Raw genomic sequence first — 16,528 nt, forward strand, 5'->3', positions numbered from 1 at the left:
TCTCTCTGGAATAGCCTCTCTGCCTCCCTGAAACATGAGGAGAATCATCTCTGGTTCCGGAAGCACCTCAAAACCTTTCTCTTTGCTTCTGCTTTCTCTCCTCCTCTCTGCTGATTTTCCTGCTGAAACTGAAACTACACTGGTTACCTGGCCACCCTTTGATCTCGGGCCCAGGTCCCCTCTCCTGCCAGTCGCACACTTGCACTGCCTTCCTGGCAATTCCCACACTTGGGGACTGTTTTCTGTATCCCTACAGTCCCACTACCAGCACCAGACTCCTGATGTCTGCACTTACCCTTGCACTTGCCACCAGCCGGCCGTACTTTTACTTATTGTTATTTATTCTATTTATCCCATGTGCTGCACTGTCCCCTACCCCATCCCACTGCTCTTTACCTTTTCCCCCTTCCCATGCACTTGCACGATCTGAATGATACCTGGCCTAGTAGGATCATTTTCTTGTCTTCCCTCTGTTCCCCCTCCCCTGCCTCGTCTCGCCTTGAAACACTTGTGTATAGGCGCGTTATAAATGCCATATCATATCATAACCCCACTAGGACACTTCCGTGATAGGTCACCCATCACGTTTGGACTTCCGGGGGACGACAGGGTGCGCCCCTCAGGACTGAGGGCTTTGTAGGGGCCTCACAGGTAACACCTATGATGTCCCATCCGGGGTAACACAGCCGCTAGTGCCCAAGTTCCGGTTAACCACCACTACCTCACTTCCGAGTTAGGCTTCCTGCTAGGGGAGGACTTCTGGGGCATCTGCATGATGTCACTTCCGGAGTGGGACTTCCGCTAGGGCAGGATTTCCGGGTTAACGGGCGTTCCCACCTGTCAAGCTTTATTGCTGATGAAAGGTATTATTTTATACTACTGCTCCATCATCAAACTGTGTGTTGTAAAGCACCTTCCAGTATTATTTCTAAGTAGTTTTAAGGAGTTAAGGCTTTAATTGTCACTGTAAAGGAGCTCCCGGTTTAATAAAAACATTGGTTTATTAAAATTGTTGGTTGGTAAAATTTAAAACGTATTGGGAGATCATTTGCAAGGGGTGCCCGTCATTTCGACTGCCTATCATATGGAGAATTTCCAAACACTATTCTCTCCTCAGATACCGACTTTTTTACCCACAATTTAAATATATGCAAAGTTACAGCACTGGGCTTGTGGCAGCAACTGACCACAACGACAGTTGCTTTGAATGCTCATGTATCGAGTCATTTCAGAAATGCCTATATTTTCCGGTTGTACAATACACTGACATTATATTGACGTGTTTTAAAAATATTTTTATTGGTTATGTATCTACACCATTTTTGTTATTTACCAAATGTGGAGCAAAATACTGTATTTGAAGGTAAACGAAAATGGTGTTCATACTTTTGGTAAATAACGTATTCAAATTACACCAGCAAAGCACATTAAGAAAATACTTGTGCCAGTTGTAGCTCACATGCCGCCGTCGAAACCAAGGCACTACACTAATGTCGTAAACTGGTGCACTACATGGTGTTGTAAACTGGTGCACTACTTGGTGTATAATAAGGACTGTAAATCCCAGACCAGTGCCGGACCTTGTACATGCCCACAAAGTTTCATAGTGCTGACGTCTGACTATAATATATATATGCACGCTTGTTATTCACTGAGGGCCCGATTGGTCGTCGGATAATTTTAATTAACAGTCGTATATGTGACTGATGTGTTAACCCTTTTCACAATGCCGGTTGTGCTCATTGATTTGAGGGATATCAGTCCATGTGCCCACAGACAAATGGTGCCGATATTTTCCTTCATGTGTTTTGGGGGCAGGGCCGGCCTTGGGGCAGGGCCGCCCAGGTGACTGCCCCAGGCGCCCTGCCTTTAGCCCCCTGCCACAGCAGACCCGTGGCGTCTTTCAAGGGTTACCACGAGCTGATGCGGTGGGAGAAGGAATGGCTGGCGCCCTACTGAAATGAAATGTGCTCCCGCTCGGGAGCCCAGCTCAATTAATAGCAATAGGGTTCCTGCCATGCCTATTGAAAAATGTTGCGCTCCTCCCACGCCCCCCTCCCGGATGACCAATGGCACGTGGGGGGACGGGAGGAGCACCGCATTTTTGTTTTGCTGCCCATGGCTCTGCGGCTTCTAAGGCTGGCCCTGTTTGGGGCGTGTTGTATCTGCACATTTTTGCTCCACACTCGGAATGCAACATGACGAACATTATGTTGATGCAGAGCCTAGCAAAAACATCGGAATACATGCTAGCAGTTGTACGTTGCCTCTGTATCATACAACCACAGCAACAAAAGCCTTCCCAAAATGTCGGCAAACACCAGAGGCATTGTGGGCTATACTCATTGCAGCGGTAACTTTGCATGTACTTAGCATGTGCGTAGAAAAGGCGGTGCCTGAAGAATATATTGTTGAAACATTCCTGTGCGGATGTCTTGGTAACTAAGCATGTTTCCAAGCTATGAGGAGGCAAGGTCCATGCAACCATTTTGGTTATTCCTGTGCCTTGTTCACTAAAGATTAGCATTTAATGGAATACATGGAATCGGCGCTGCGTCTCCTTAAGACACTGCGACATTTCAAGGCGTACATCAGCGTGTAGTCGAGCCTTCATGCAATGCTTCTAGGTCTGTGTGCTGGGATGGGTTGCCATTGAAGTGCAAGCTGTTCTTCGGAGTTGCACAAATGTCCCCTCGATATCATAGGAAACTTTCACTGACGCACGAATTCGAAGGAGTGCTTCCAAGGTCAGGTGTCATCTGCCATTTCATTTTGTGAGTTATGGAACGGAAATGTTACAATCTACACTTTCTACTGCCACTTAGGCAAGACATTGACTCAAAGTACTGTACGAAGGTCGCCAACTCCCCACGCAGCCCATCCAGGGATTTCCCAATCAGGATAAGAATGTGTCCCAACCGTGTGACATGGATGGAATGTGGGTGAGGATTCTTCGGCATGGCGTCACGCTTCTTTAGGGCATATGCGGGGCATTGTCAGAGCTGAAGACCATTCGAGACTTTAGAGACCATCTCATCAGCGGGTAGAGCCCTCATGACAGTGGGCGTGATCTACAAAAGCGTATTACAGAGGCGTACTCCCATTGAGTGCCTCGGCGTTTAGACCCTTGTGTGTTCATTTAGATGCGATGCAGGGTGCAGCATGGTGCTGGTAGATCACTTACGAATTTAGCCAATGGATTTCTTTAAATAGCAGACGAATGAAGAATTAACTGTTAGAGTCATTGGCAGACATGATGGACCTCCTTGTATTCGTCTTCAAATCTGCCATTGACACCTGCAGAAAAGCTCCTCGAGATCAACAATGGCCTCCAGCAGCACACACCTCGCCTTCAGGTGCAGTTTCTCATGGCTCTCATCTTTAGAATTTCCGTTTTATGGGGTTGCCATCAGTCCTGAAGTTGAAACCCCTGAGATTCTGCCTCCGTTTCTCACTTTGCCATGTGTAGTAAAAACATGATCAATGACTTGAGTTATCAGGGGAGCCAAAAGCCAGCAGGTGCCCGTGGCAAAAAAATATGCCAGCCCTCACCACTCCCACAAACCAAACAAGAATTGGCAATGCCAAGAGTTTTGGCATTTGTGTAGGCATGGGAAAGGCAGTTGCCGGACATGACCTTAGTGGTAATAACTGACCATTGATGGTAGCAGCTGCAAAATGGTGCAAGTACCTGGGTATATAACAGCAGTGTCTGGCAAATGTTATGGTACGGTGCATTTGTATAGCACCTTATGTACCAATGGTATGATCTCAAATCGCTGTGGGTTGAACAACCTTGGGGACCATGGTCCATGTCAGTGGGGAGAATAGGGTAGTATAAAGTGCTTAGGTGCACTTGGCATGTGTGTAGCCAGGGTGCTTAGGGTGGGGTTGGTTGTATTCTAATACTAGGTGCAGTGCAATGGTTGTGAAAGATCAGTGTAATGTGAGCAGCAAGGTGGGTGGTCTCCGAGTCTGTAATCTGGCTGCTGTGAGGCCTGTGTTGGAATTTATGTGTGCAGCTAGGCCGATTTTCTTCGTAGGGTATAGCTGCATTCTAACAGACTGTTGAGGTGACGAAGGAGTAGTGTAGGTATGTGTGCAGCTAGGCCAAATTGATCAGGGGTTATGGCTGCATTCCAATTGTTTGTTGGTGTAAGGTAGAGAGTGAGCATATCGGTAGAAAATGAGTGTCTGTGATTGCCTGTAGGAGCTCCCCTGGTTACTTTAGGTGCTCGTGAGCTTTTGACGCTACCACATTTTGGGAGTGTTGTATGGTACTGGTTGGCAACTCCTGGAGTGATCGCCCTAGACTTCCTTATGGAGTAGTGAGTGCGCTTGGAGGTGGGTGCTGAGTTCTAGTTTTAGGTTGATATATTTAGAAGACATCTCTTAGTCTTAGAGTGTGGGGCATGCCTGGTCGGGTGGCGGTGGGCTTACCTGGTCACAGCATGCGAATATCGAGAAGTCACGTCATGGGTTTGGAGACATGAGCAACGGGGTTTGGGCGCTAGGGCGGACATTGTCAGCTACATCTCATAAGGTCCTTGCTGGTTGAGCCTGGTGCGGACAGTCTGCAGCTTTATAGTGCAAAGCCTGCCAGACATTTGAGTGGACTTCCGGTCCCCGACAGTTCCTGTTTCTGAGGTAATGTCTTATTGGCCGACTTCCATGGCCCGACTGTTCGTGTTTTGAGATAATGCAGTTCTATCTGAAATCTGGCCATTGTTGTGAGGATTGGTAGCCTTGGACGGTCCCTTTAATGGAATAGGGAAGAGACAAGTTTCAGTGCTTTGCGGAAGGCCATGTAGTCCTGGTTGTGTCGAATGTGGGGAGACAATGAATTCCACAGTGTTGGCCTCAAGGTAGAGTAGACTGACCCTCCAAGCCTGGCAGAATTGGAAGCTGGAATCACTAGTAGGAGGGCCGTGCTTGACCTTTGGGTGCATGTTGGGTGGTAGGGCATAATCTTCTCTTGAAGGTATGTCGGGCCGGCCTTGTGCACTGCTCTGTGGGTGATGCATAGGATTATGAATGGTTACTAGTCTTTCCATCGAAGTTTTTCCATCGAGGGTTCTTTCCATCAAATCTTTAACATTGAGAGATTTTTAATTGAATTGCCATACACAAAGTGCAAAGTGTTTATGCATTGAAACCCTTTCATCGAATAGGGTTTCGTTATTTAAACGCTTAACATTTTTTGCATGGAAAGTCGATGAAACATGCATAACGTCATAAAGTTACAGGGAGCTGTCCAGTGCTGAAATCTATTCAATATATTTGCAATGTATTTCAGCACTGGATAGCTCCCTCTAACTTATGTAGTGTGCACTTTCATTTTATTTTTTATTGGGGGGGTCCCCACTAATAAAATATAAATGTCCCCAGTCCTAGAAAATATAATGAAAGTGCACACTACACAAGTCAGAGGGAGCTGTCCAGTGCTGAAATCTATACGTATTTCAGCACTGGACAGCTTCCTCTAACGTGCAGTGTTTATTGTTTAATGGGGGTCCCGCCTGAACCCCTCCAACCCACACGGGACCCCCCAAACCACACCCCAACCCCCATTTTCAAAAATTAACCCTTTCCTCAATCCACTGAATTTCCAACCCTAACATCCATACTTCTATTTTAAAGGTATGTTTGAGTTGGCAATCCATCGTAATTCATTCAATGAATATGCTTTTTGATGGAAAAGCATTTCAATGAATGGGCGGGGGAGAGGTTGGAGAGTTTGGCATTGTTGGTCGCCATCCTGTTCAGTGCTGTACTGTGGAGGTGTTGGGATAGGGAGTCGCAGAGCATTTGTGTGAACGTGGTAGGGGCAATGGTGCAGGGGGGCTTCAAGAATTATAAGATGATTCAGTGGAGCTCTTTGTTACTACTACTAAGCCGTGACCTCCAGTGTGGGTAGGACCTGTGGTGTGTTGGGAGAGGTTGAGAGCCTCTTGGCTGTCAACCAGGGGATGAGTTATGGGGTTGTTGGGCACATCAAACCAGATATTAAAGTCCCCCAGTATAGTGCGTACACAGTGGTTGACCAGAGTGGTGGCTAGTGAGTCACAGAGATTGTTGGCAAAATGTTTGTTGTTTCCTGGGGGCTTGTAGATGAGTAGGAAACTGTGTGAAAGAGTAGGTGGCTGTGCATGGCTGAGTTCCAGTGAGGGAGATGGAGATGTGTGGTTTTTGGAGGATGGCTACTCTGCCACCTCTGGATGTTCTATTGTGGGGGATGAGCATGTAGTCGGGAGGGCAAGCCTTGTGTGTGACTGGTTTGAAGTCGTCTCCGAACCATGTTTCAGTGATGAAGATGAGATCGGGATTGTCAGAGGATAGAAAGTCAAATAATGCTGTGTCTATTTTTGGCTAGGGATTGTGTATTGAATGGGAGGCAGGTGACTTGGTGGGAGTTGGTGGATCCCTTGGTGTTAGTGGTCAGATGGGCTGAGCAGGTCTGAGTGGCTAGTGTGGAGGTGTCGGTAGCTATGGGAGAGGAGGGTTTGACCAGAACAGTCGGAGTGTCTGAGCCCGTCTTTGGCGGTGTGGTCAGAGCAGTCGTCATGACTGAAACTGACTGAGGGGTGGTGGGTGTGGTTTGGTTCTGGGTTAGTATTTGAGGGGGGGAGTGGGTGAGGTCGGCCGAGTGCGAGAAGAGTGAGTGTGCAGTAGCCGGTTAGCATGAGATGGGAGTAGGTTGAATGGGGGTGGGGCAGTGGGTGGTGAGTGGTGCCAGTGTGGAGTGTGGGTTCCATCTAGCTGTTCGGTAGGGAGCAAGTCCAGAGGGAGGTGGAGGTGTAGAGGTGGTAGTCCAGAGGATGTGTTGAAAGAGGCACAGTTAGGGCATGGCTAGCAGGGAGGACCTGGCAGCCGAGCTGTGGGGACGGAGGGCTGATGCAGGTGGGGTGAGTCTTTTCTCCTCAGTTTTGTGCTTTTGGGTGCAAGAGGAGTGAGAGGGGGTAGGGAGGAGAGGAGGGAGACGATAGTCCTAGAGAGAGTAAGGCGTGCCATGCTAAGAGAAGGGAAAGGGGCTTAAGGAGGTGGTCTGGGGATGGGGTGACGGGGTGTGCATAGCAGGTTGAGAAGAGTGGGGGCTTGACTGAGTGGAGTTTGTGGTCAGTGGAGATGTGAGTGGATCGGGCCTGCTTATGGGATGCTGGGATTTCGAGGGACTGGGGGTGAGGTGGGGCATGTTGGTGGTGGAGGATGGGGAGGGTATATGTATCGGCAGAATCGCAGGGTTGGTGGACCTACACAGAGCTCCCCACGAATTAGTGTTTGGTATGGTGTGGGGGCAGGGGGTACATGGTTTCCTGGCTAGGGAGGGGAGAGGGAGGTGGAGTTGGTCTGGCAGGGGAGTTTCAGCAGGGAGGTGCAGATGTTGGGAAGGTGGCTGGGGGGGGTTGTGTTTGGATCGCCAGAGCGATCCTCTGGCTTGGGAGTTGGATGTGTGTGATGAGGGGATCTTGTTAAGGCGCAGAGGGAAGGAGGCAGTGGAGCTGGTCTGGGTTGTAATTTTTGTGGGGAGGTGCAGATGATGGGGTAGTGGCTGGGAGGTTGTGTTTTCAGTGCCAAAGTGCTCCAGTGGCTGGGGTGTTTGATGTAGTTTGGTGTAAGGGCAAGAGGGGCTGAGGCTTGCTCTTAGTGGATGACAGAGGGCAGGGCGTACAGAGGTGGAGGAAGTGTGGAAGTGTGTGAGAGTGAGGTATTGGAGGGGTGGTTCATGGTGCGCCAGATAGCTCCTGTGGTCTGAGAGTTGGAGGGGATGTGGTGAGAGGAGGATGGGTGTGGAGGGTCAGAGTGTGGGGGGTCCTGGTGTCTGGTATGGAGATAGAGATGTGTTGTGGTATATAGCTGGGGTTCGAGAATGAAGGTGGTAGTTTGGCAGTGGAGGGCCAGGCGCAGTGCTTTTGGCTTGCCAGAGTGTTTCTTTTCGTTTGGAGCATGGGATGCGTGTGTTGAGTGGCTGTGTGCGCGGATGCTGCTCTGGGTGAGAGTGTTGCGGATGGGTCAGAGTCAAGGGGCGGAAAGAGGTGGTCATGTTTGCTGCTGTGTTCCTGTTGGATTGGAATAACCAGTCATGGTCATGTGAGGGAGCATTGCAGCAAGAGGGAGTGTTCAGGTCTGAGCAAGTGGCTGCAAGTGGGGAATGCTTAGGTCAGGGGGTATCTGGGTCGAAAAGGCACACAGGTCAAGTAACTGCGCTAGCGCCTAGCTTTGAGACAGAAGTGAATGCAATAGCACCCGACCCAGGACACCTGGACAGAGGGAGAGAGCGCCCACGATTGGGCACAGCAGCAGATGCAGCAACACCCAGATTCGAGACAGCAACAAATGCTACAACACTCAGATTTGAGTACCTGGACAGAGGGAGAAAATGCTCAAGAAGGGCACAGTGGCAAATTCAATAACACCTAGTATGGGGCTGTGGTAAATGGGATAACACCCAGATCTGGGACACCTGGACAGAGGGAGAACGCACCCAAAATGGGGGCACAGTATCAATTGCAGTAACACCCAGATTTGAGACAGTAGCAAATGTGAAGAAAACACCCAGATTTGGGACACTTGCAGTAACACCTAGATTTGAGATGGTAGTAAATACAATAACACCTAGATTTGAGACAGTAAAAAGTGAAATAGCACCTAGATTTGAGACGGTAGTAAAAGCAATAACACCCAGATTTGAGTACCTGGACAGAGGGAGAAAATGTCCAAGATGGGCACAGCGGCAAATGCAATAACACCTAGTATGGGGCTTTGGTAAATGGGATAACACCTATGTTTGCGACACCTGGACTGAGGGAGAATGTGCTCAAAATGGGGGCACAGTATCAAACGCAGTAGCACCTAGACTTGAGACAGTAGTAAATGCAATAACACCCAGACTTGAGACAGTAGTAAGTTCAGTAACACGTAGATTTGAGACAGTGGTAAATGCGATAACACCCAGATTTGGGACACCTGCAGTAACACCCAGATTTGAGACAGTAGTAAATGTAATAACCCATAGACTTAAGACAGTAGTCAGTGCAATAACACCTAGCTATCAGATAGTAGTAAATGTGATAGCATCGAGATTTGGGACACCTATCGCAACACCTAGATTTGAGACGGTAGTAAATGCAATGACACCCAGATTTGAGATGGTAGTAAATGTAGTAACACCTAGAAATGAGACAGTAGTAAATGCGATAACACATAGAGTTGGGACACCTGCAGTAACACCTAGATTTGAGACAGTAGTAAATGCAATAACACCCGCATTTGAGACAGTAGTAGATGTAATAACAACTAGAATTGGGATATCTGGATAGATAGTATGAGCTTTAGTAAATGGGCTAACACCTAGATTTGGGACACCAGGACAGATGGAGAAAGCGCTGAAAACGGGGGCACAGTATCAAATGCAGTAACACCTAGATTTGAGACATTAGTAAATACAGTAACACCTAGAATTGGGACACCTGGATAGAGGTTGGAAGTGCCCAAAATGGGGGAACAGAAGTAAATACAGTAGCACCTAGATTGAAGCAATAGTAAATGTACTAACACCTAGATATTGGGAAAAATAGCTATCTGGCACAATCAGGCTAAATGCAAAATATGGTTATCTGCAGGATATGGCTGACTAATACGGTATAACGAGAAGCAGGGAGATGGCTAAGTGACACAGTTGGCCTAGGCCTTGAACAGACTAGCATGCAAATGTGAGACAAAATACGGGCTTTTAGACAGTGTGATAGATTGGATAATACATGGGTCGGACAGTCCAAATGGGTGACCACCCTGTCCAGACCTCGCCTATCTTGTCAGTCGCTGCTGGTTCTTGGCTGCAGGCCCCACAGACTAACACCGCCAACACAGTCAAAGCTGCTTCCTTCAGCCGAGGGCTGTCCGTGCAGGGAGGTTGCATTGGGTGCAGAGATTGAAATAGGGCTGCAAGGCCCAATCTCAGAGCTCAGGGGCAGGACGCATCATGGAGGAGGGTGTGGGGAAAGGGACAGCAGGAGAGATTGCACACAATGCCGCAAGATTTAGTTTGAAGGAACAGGCAATTTAAAAAAAGAACGAAGGGAAGCCAAGATCTTAACACTACCTCGAGCAAGTGGCTTACCTCACGCCTAAGCTAAAAGTCACACGGCAAGTGGCAAACGATGGGTCTAGAGCCTCGATGTTGAGCGTGAACAGCTGGCCAATCAGGGCTCAGGGGAGGGACAGGGGCTGGAAACTGGAGCAAAGCAGGAAGCAAGGGTCAGGGAAAGCAAGAAGGCACATGGAGCGCCAAGGCGCCGAAAATGCACAAAGTCAAATAAAATGAGGTCGCACCAAAAGGCAGCAAGTGGCTTACCTCAGGCCAAGCTAAAAGTGGCGCGGCAAAGAATGGGTCTAGCTCCTCGTTGCTGAGCGTGAATGGCTGGCCAATCAGGGCTCAGGGGATGGACAGGGGCAGGAAAACTGGAGCGAAGCAGGAAGCAGGGGTCAGGGAAAGCAAGAAGGCACATGGAGCGCCAAAGGGGCGAAAATGCAAAAAGTAAAATAAAAAGAGGTCACACCAAAATGCCTTTTACTTGTTTGCATGCCAAACCTGTTGCCTTTGCCAATGCTTGTTTTTAACAGGACTTCAGTAAAGGACATGCATAGTGCTCATAAAACGAGTGGCCGAAGGCAGATCTGGTGAAGACCTTTTTATTACACCAGTAGCGAGTTTATAGTGCCAATTAAGTCACTAATTCTCAGAAGACTAGTTTAAAAAAATACTGCCAGGCACTTCGTGCTTGCAAGTCTTGACAAAGCTAGCTGAAACATGCACTAAGAATGTGTGTTTTGGGAGGGGCGGGGCATGAGGTGGACGGTAATGGCCATAGGGATTAACATGACCATGGTCAGTCAATGGGTGCATAAACAAACAACACCTACAGGCTTTGTATCTCTCCTCATATGTCATTTCTCCCTAGCTGTACTCTAATGCAATAGTTTCGGCTACAGGTGGTGCGCGACACAACTAAAAAGGGAATTCATTCTTGCTGTGCCCTATATGGCCCCAGGGTAGGTATTGTCCTCTGTGCCTACAACACTCTGCCTTTCTATTAAGGGAGGTATCTTACTGGACGATGCTGATGTGTGAATGCGATTAAAATGTATTAATCTTCTATCATAATAATTAATTATTGAGTTAATACTCTTTTTTAATAACTCAGGGATGCACTAAATGACTGGCAACTAATTACAAGTACTAGGTTTAACATCAGTATAGGCCACTCTGATATCCTCCTTAATAGAATGTACCAGTCCCCCGGTCCTCGAGTGCATAGTATGGGACATTCACGATTATATTATACAGTCCACAAACCCCCACCTGCCCAGCACCAGGGATCGTTTTATTTCGGTGCACTGCGTGAAGTTATGCATCCTCCCCTGCCCCTGGCCATCAGCTCTGTTTCAGGAACAGATCGTATGTAGTTCACCTAAAAGCCTCGGTTTTGTGTATTTATTTTGTGGTTCATTGTTGTACTCGTTCTAGCCACACACAATGTCAAATATCGTGATAGAATCACAAGGGAGAGCGGGTAAGATCACACAGTATTAAAGAAACCAATACATTCCACGGCTCCTTTTACTGTGTCCATCCAACAGGACAGGGAAGAAGAGCTCACAGAGACCGAGATATCAAACACGGGCAAGGCTGGCACATGGGCCGCGGGGAGGGGAGGAGGAGGAGTCTTAAGCTAGCACGATCCGCCTCTCCTCTGCAGGCTTCAAGGGCTGTTGGATCCGCCCCAGTCGGGACTCATACATACACTTCCTTGAACTGCTGCCAAGTTTCTTTGTGCTTTTCCAGAATAATCCAAGGGATAAGACATTCAATCTTTTTCTCAATCTACAGTCAGATTTTCTAAACCATTTAAAAGGTTGAAATGGTGTTGGATGCAAATCCCTCTGGCTCTCGGTGCACATCAGTAAAGTCACTGCATGTTGAACAACATATTTTTCTGGGGGTGAGGGGGGCAATGCTGCTGCATAAATTAAAGCTATTTTTGAATTCAGAGTTTAATTAAAGGTAGCCCGTTTTCCATAGCTTCTCCTGCACAATGTATGTGGAATACAACTAGCCTCCCCGTTTATACTGTGGCAAGACTGGAGGCGAGCATTATGCTTCAACTTCCTTTATTAGCTCTTACAACAGCAAACACATTTTAAAACGTCGAGTACTACAAAAAACAACAATGGTATCCACATTAACTGAATTCTGTAGTTCAAACTGAAAAATGTCCTTCTGAGGCCACCGTAGACCTGCTCCTTACGGACTCCTTCCTCTTCCTTTGCTGCTCTCCCAGAGATAAGTTATCTGCATAATAATTGCTTATTGTCATTATTTGAGCGCAGCGAGCACCCAGTGGGTAAGGCGGCACGGTGAGAGAGCGCACCAAGCTTCCCTCAGTGAGGCGCCGCGTCACCAGTATTTGGCGACAGCAGGGGAGCACTGGGTTCATGCAGCGAGCAGCAGCGGAGGTCTAGCAACGTCGGCCGTGCAGTGCCCAATTTGCGAGAGCCTCTGCTGGCAGACAGGCAAGGCCCGATCCGCATAGGAGACATCAAAAATAAAAGAAAGTGGTGTCAGTGGTAGCAAAGAGGAATTGAATAGTCACCAGAAATACCTAAACTAGCTAGCTTGGGGAGAATCCACATAGACAAAGAAGAGAAGCTTGTGATTCAGTCATCCAGCTGCACTGCACCGCAGGCACTCTGTGGAGAGTATCTCAAGGAACCAGCACAGTGTGGGAAAAAAAGGGTATATATACATATACCTGAGCACAGAGCAAGGAGGACCTCTGAGTGGTCCGAGCAGGAGGAACAGGAGTAGGAGGAACAGGACCAGGTCTGCCAGTACCACGACCTCCCCTCTCCTTTGAGTTGCAGAGTGAAGTGACTCATACTCGGAAGAAAACCATAAAGAAGCGTTTCCATCTGATCCAAAGGAGGCTGGACTATCTGGAGTTTGTGGTATGTGGCTTAAAGAGCATAAGAGGCTCTTAGGGAGACCGACAAGACCTGGATGCAGGCCCATCAAGTAAGGGTCCCTCCGCTTGCAAAGGGGCAAATGGGAAAAAAGAAAAGATCTGTGAGAGGTGCGCCTTTCAGACCCCCGTGGATCATCAGTACCATAAAAGGGTTTGCCTTCCAGAGGCTGAAGACTCGCTTGCCCAATAATAAAATGCTCTGGCGAAGCGCAACGTGCCCTGTTCCTTGGCTACTCCTGTAGGACTGAGAGCCCAACTTCCTCAGAAGAGAAAGACTGAGCTCCCATGCGCCAAAAGAAGGAGAAAAAGACATGGACGTAGACGTCTGAGGCTGACGAATGATTACCCATGTAAGGTCAACTGCATGGACACTGTAAGGAACTCATGGTAGCAACAGTAAAGACAGACACAAGCGATCACAGTTCAAGGGCGTTTAATAAACTGTAAATTGGGTGAGAGAAATGCCTAATCTAAACCTAAATCAAAGATGGGAGCAAGCTACAACCATCCTAGTGGCGTCTTGTGAAATAAAAAGCGCCTATACTAAAAGAAACTACTGCCAATACTTACAAATAAGTTACAAAATAGCGTGGGATAATGTTCTCAAAAGGAAATAAAGAAGTGTTCACCAAATGATAAGTCAGGATGGTATGGCTGGGTCTCCCTTCCGAACCTTTTTAGCACAGGACAAGGCAGGACCTCTTGGAGTCTTAAGGGAGATTGAGAAGAACTGGGGGCCACTTCAGCTAGACCTGCTCGCTTCCAGGGTGAACAAACAGCTTCTGCATTACTTCAGCTGAATGCCAGATCCAGGGGCGGAAGCGACAGATTCTTTACTGTGGAAATGGAAGTAGACTGGAGGATATGCGTTCCCTCACTTCGTAATGACAGCGAGAGTGCTAGCCAAGGCGAGGAGAGAGAGGGTTTCGCTAGTGATAGTGACACCATGGTGGAGATTGCAGGACTAGTTCCAGTCCTGAGCGAGTTCCTGGTGGATACCCCTTTGATATCACCTTCATTTTCAGAGTTGCTGAGAGCACCGAATGGCAAGGTACACCCGCTGGTGTCACAAGAGACGCTGAAGTTACTGGCATGCAAGATTTCAGGTTGAGATGGAGACTCCAGGTCTTTCTCAACAAGCTTTAGAGCGCATTGGGGAATCCAGGGCGCCCATTACAGCGAGCAGTTATAGAGCGGCATGGAACACATGGATTAAATGGTGCGTGGAGTGGGACCTTTGTCCTGTTTCAGCATCTATAGTGGAAATCCTGAATTCTCTAGCAGGCTTGTTTCCGGAAGGTAAGGCGTTTCGGACCATAAGGGTCTATAGATCAGTGGTTCCCGCAGGGCATGACTTTTTACGACAGTCGCCCAGTCGGGAGCATCCAGCAGCATGCATATTGCTGAAGAGGGCGAAACTGAACAGGCCCTCTGCACTAACATATTCATTCATGTAGGATGTTAATCAAGTTTTCATGAAATTGGAGGAATGGCCAGACAAAAGGGAGTTAGAGCTGAAATCCATTTTAGCTAAGCTTGGCATTCTACAGTGTCTAGTGTCATGCAAGAGGATATCGGACGTCAGAGTGTTGGACTTAGCGAGGAAAAATTCTTGCCAGAGGGTGTCAACTTCCCAGTGACCAGGCACACAAGGACTAACTGTCGGACCATGTCTTACCCCAATTTCCCTGACAGACCCAAGCTCTGCATAGCGAGTTGTTTGTGGGCATATGAAAGAGCGACTGCAGTGCATAGGCCAGCGAGAGTCACGCAAATGTTAACTCAACAAGCACATTTTGGGCCAGCTTCCACAGCCACTATAGCAAGGTGGGGCAGGTGGAGTATGTAAGAGGCTGGCATTGATATTACTAGATTCGGAGCACATTCTGTAAGGGGTGCTAAGGCATCTAAAGCTTTTACAGTGGGAGTAAGCTTGGAAGAAATTATCAGAACAGCAGGTTGGTTTAGTGATGTGACTTTTAAAAAGTTTTATGTTAAGCCAATCATGGGAGTAGTGACCACAGTAGTAAATAAGCTTTACACTAGCCTTATTCTTGCCTCCGGTCCTGCCATAGAATGACGATTACCCAGCCTAGAATAGCGCAGAGTGTATTTATTCTATTAAAGACACAAAAGCAAACATTATTCCTTACGTATGAGCAATTTAATCAAAGTCGGAGATGCTGTCTTTGTAAATTGCATTCCCACCTTATTCTGGTTAATGAGATGCTTGTTTGATTGCAGGAGCAGTGCATAGGCAGACTACCTGAAGGGTCAGAGAGAAGAGGGACCCTCAGAAGGAGCACAGTTCAGCTCGGTTGGCCTCTACATGTTTGTTACGAGTTTGATCTAAGAAGAGGCTGTAGTATGGTCGAGAGGGAAGGTCGGTATCGATCGCAAAGAAAGAGGAAACACTCCTTAAGGAAGGGGCTTGTGAGGCTTGGAGGAGCAGGTCTATGGTGGTCTCTGAAGGACATTTTTCAGTTGGAAAAGTTAATGTTGATACTATTGTTCATTTTGTGTAGTTCTCGAAGTTTTAAAACGTGTTTTCCATTGCGAGAGCAAGTAAAGGAAGTTGAAGAATAATGCTTGCCTCTGTGTCATTAATAGAATCAAGACTCCATGCACTATTCTAGGCTGGGTAATCTTCCTTGTCCATGAAATACTGCACTTGAGTATATGGTGAGCAGAATAATGTATCTTCAAACTAGCTGTATGCCAGTTTGTCACAGAAATTGAGTCAATGTAAATATGACTAACAATACGGTCTCTAGTTAACTGGAAACTACGATATAGCATTAAATGTTGTAATGGTTAATGACACGGATTGTATCAGATGCTTCTGTGAGTCGAACGTGTATATCCACGGACATGCCAATCCATGTTTCTGAGAAATTAGGAATTAATGTTGTAATGATTAACAATATGGCCCCCAATAAACCTGGAACCAACACTTGTGTCAGACCAGTCACTGTGGGCTACATGGTGTCTGTTTCCTGGACGCATATTTTGCCGGACCGCTATGTTCTGACCGCAACGAGATGTGGGAGTCTAGCGGTTGGAACTCTGGAACTCTGATGCCGTTTCTGCTTTCTTAAAGATCTTGGATTGGCAGTCCCTGATGCGTCACAACACTCGTTGAGTCTTCGGCTACTGACTCTAGTTTCTTCCTTGTTTCTTCAATTCTATGCCTGTTGTCTTCCTATTCCTCCTTCTTGCTCCCTGTTCCCATTCCTCATCATTGCTTCTTGGATACTTCTCTGATTTTGAATTCATCTTCATCATCCTGGTATTACTGCATCCAAAATCATCTTCCTCGTCCCAATCTTCAAGGGTTTTTCCACCTCCATTGCTTCCGGGGCTTTCCCTAATTGGGGCAACTCCCCAGTGGACACCTGATGCTCCAGCCTGACATTATTTAAGGAAGAGCACACAGAGGCCACTGACTGGAGTCGACCTTACTTCTTCACCTCACGTCTCACCAAGAGGAATAAGGTACGCAGGGA

This window comes from Ambystoma mexicanum, chromosome 4q (genome assembly GCF_040938575.1).
Source record: "Ambystoma mexicanum isolate Mex_15411 chromosome 4q, UKY_AmexF1_1, whole genome shotgun sequence".
Classification (NCBI taxonomy): Eukaryota; Metazoa; Chordata; class Amphibia; order Caudata; family Ambystomatidae; genus Ambystoma; species Ambystoma mexicanum.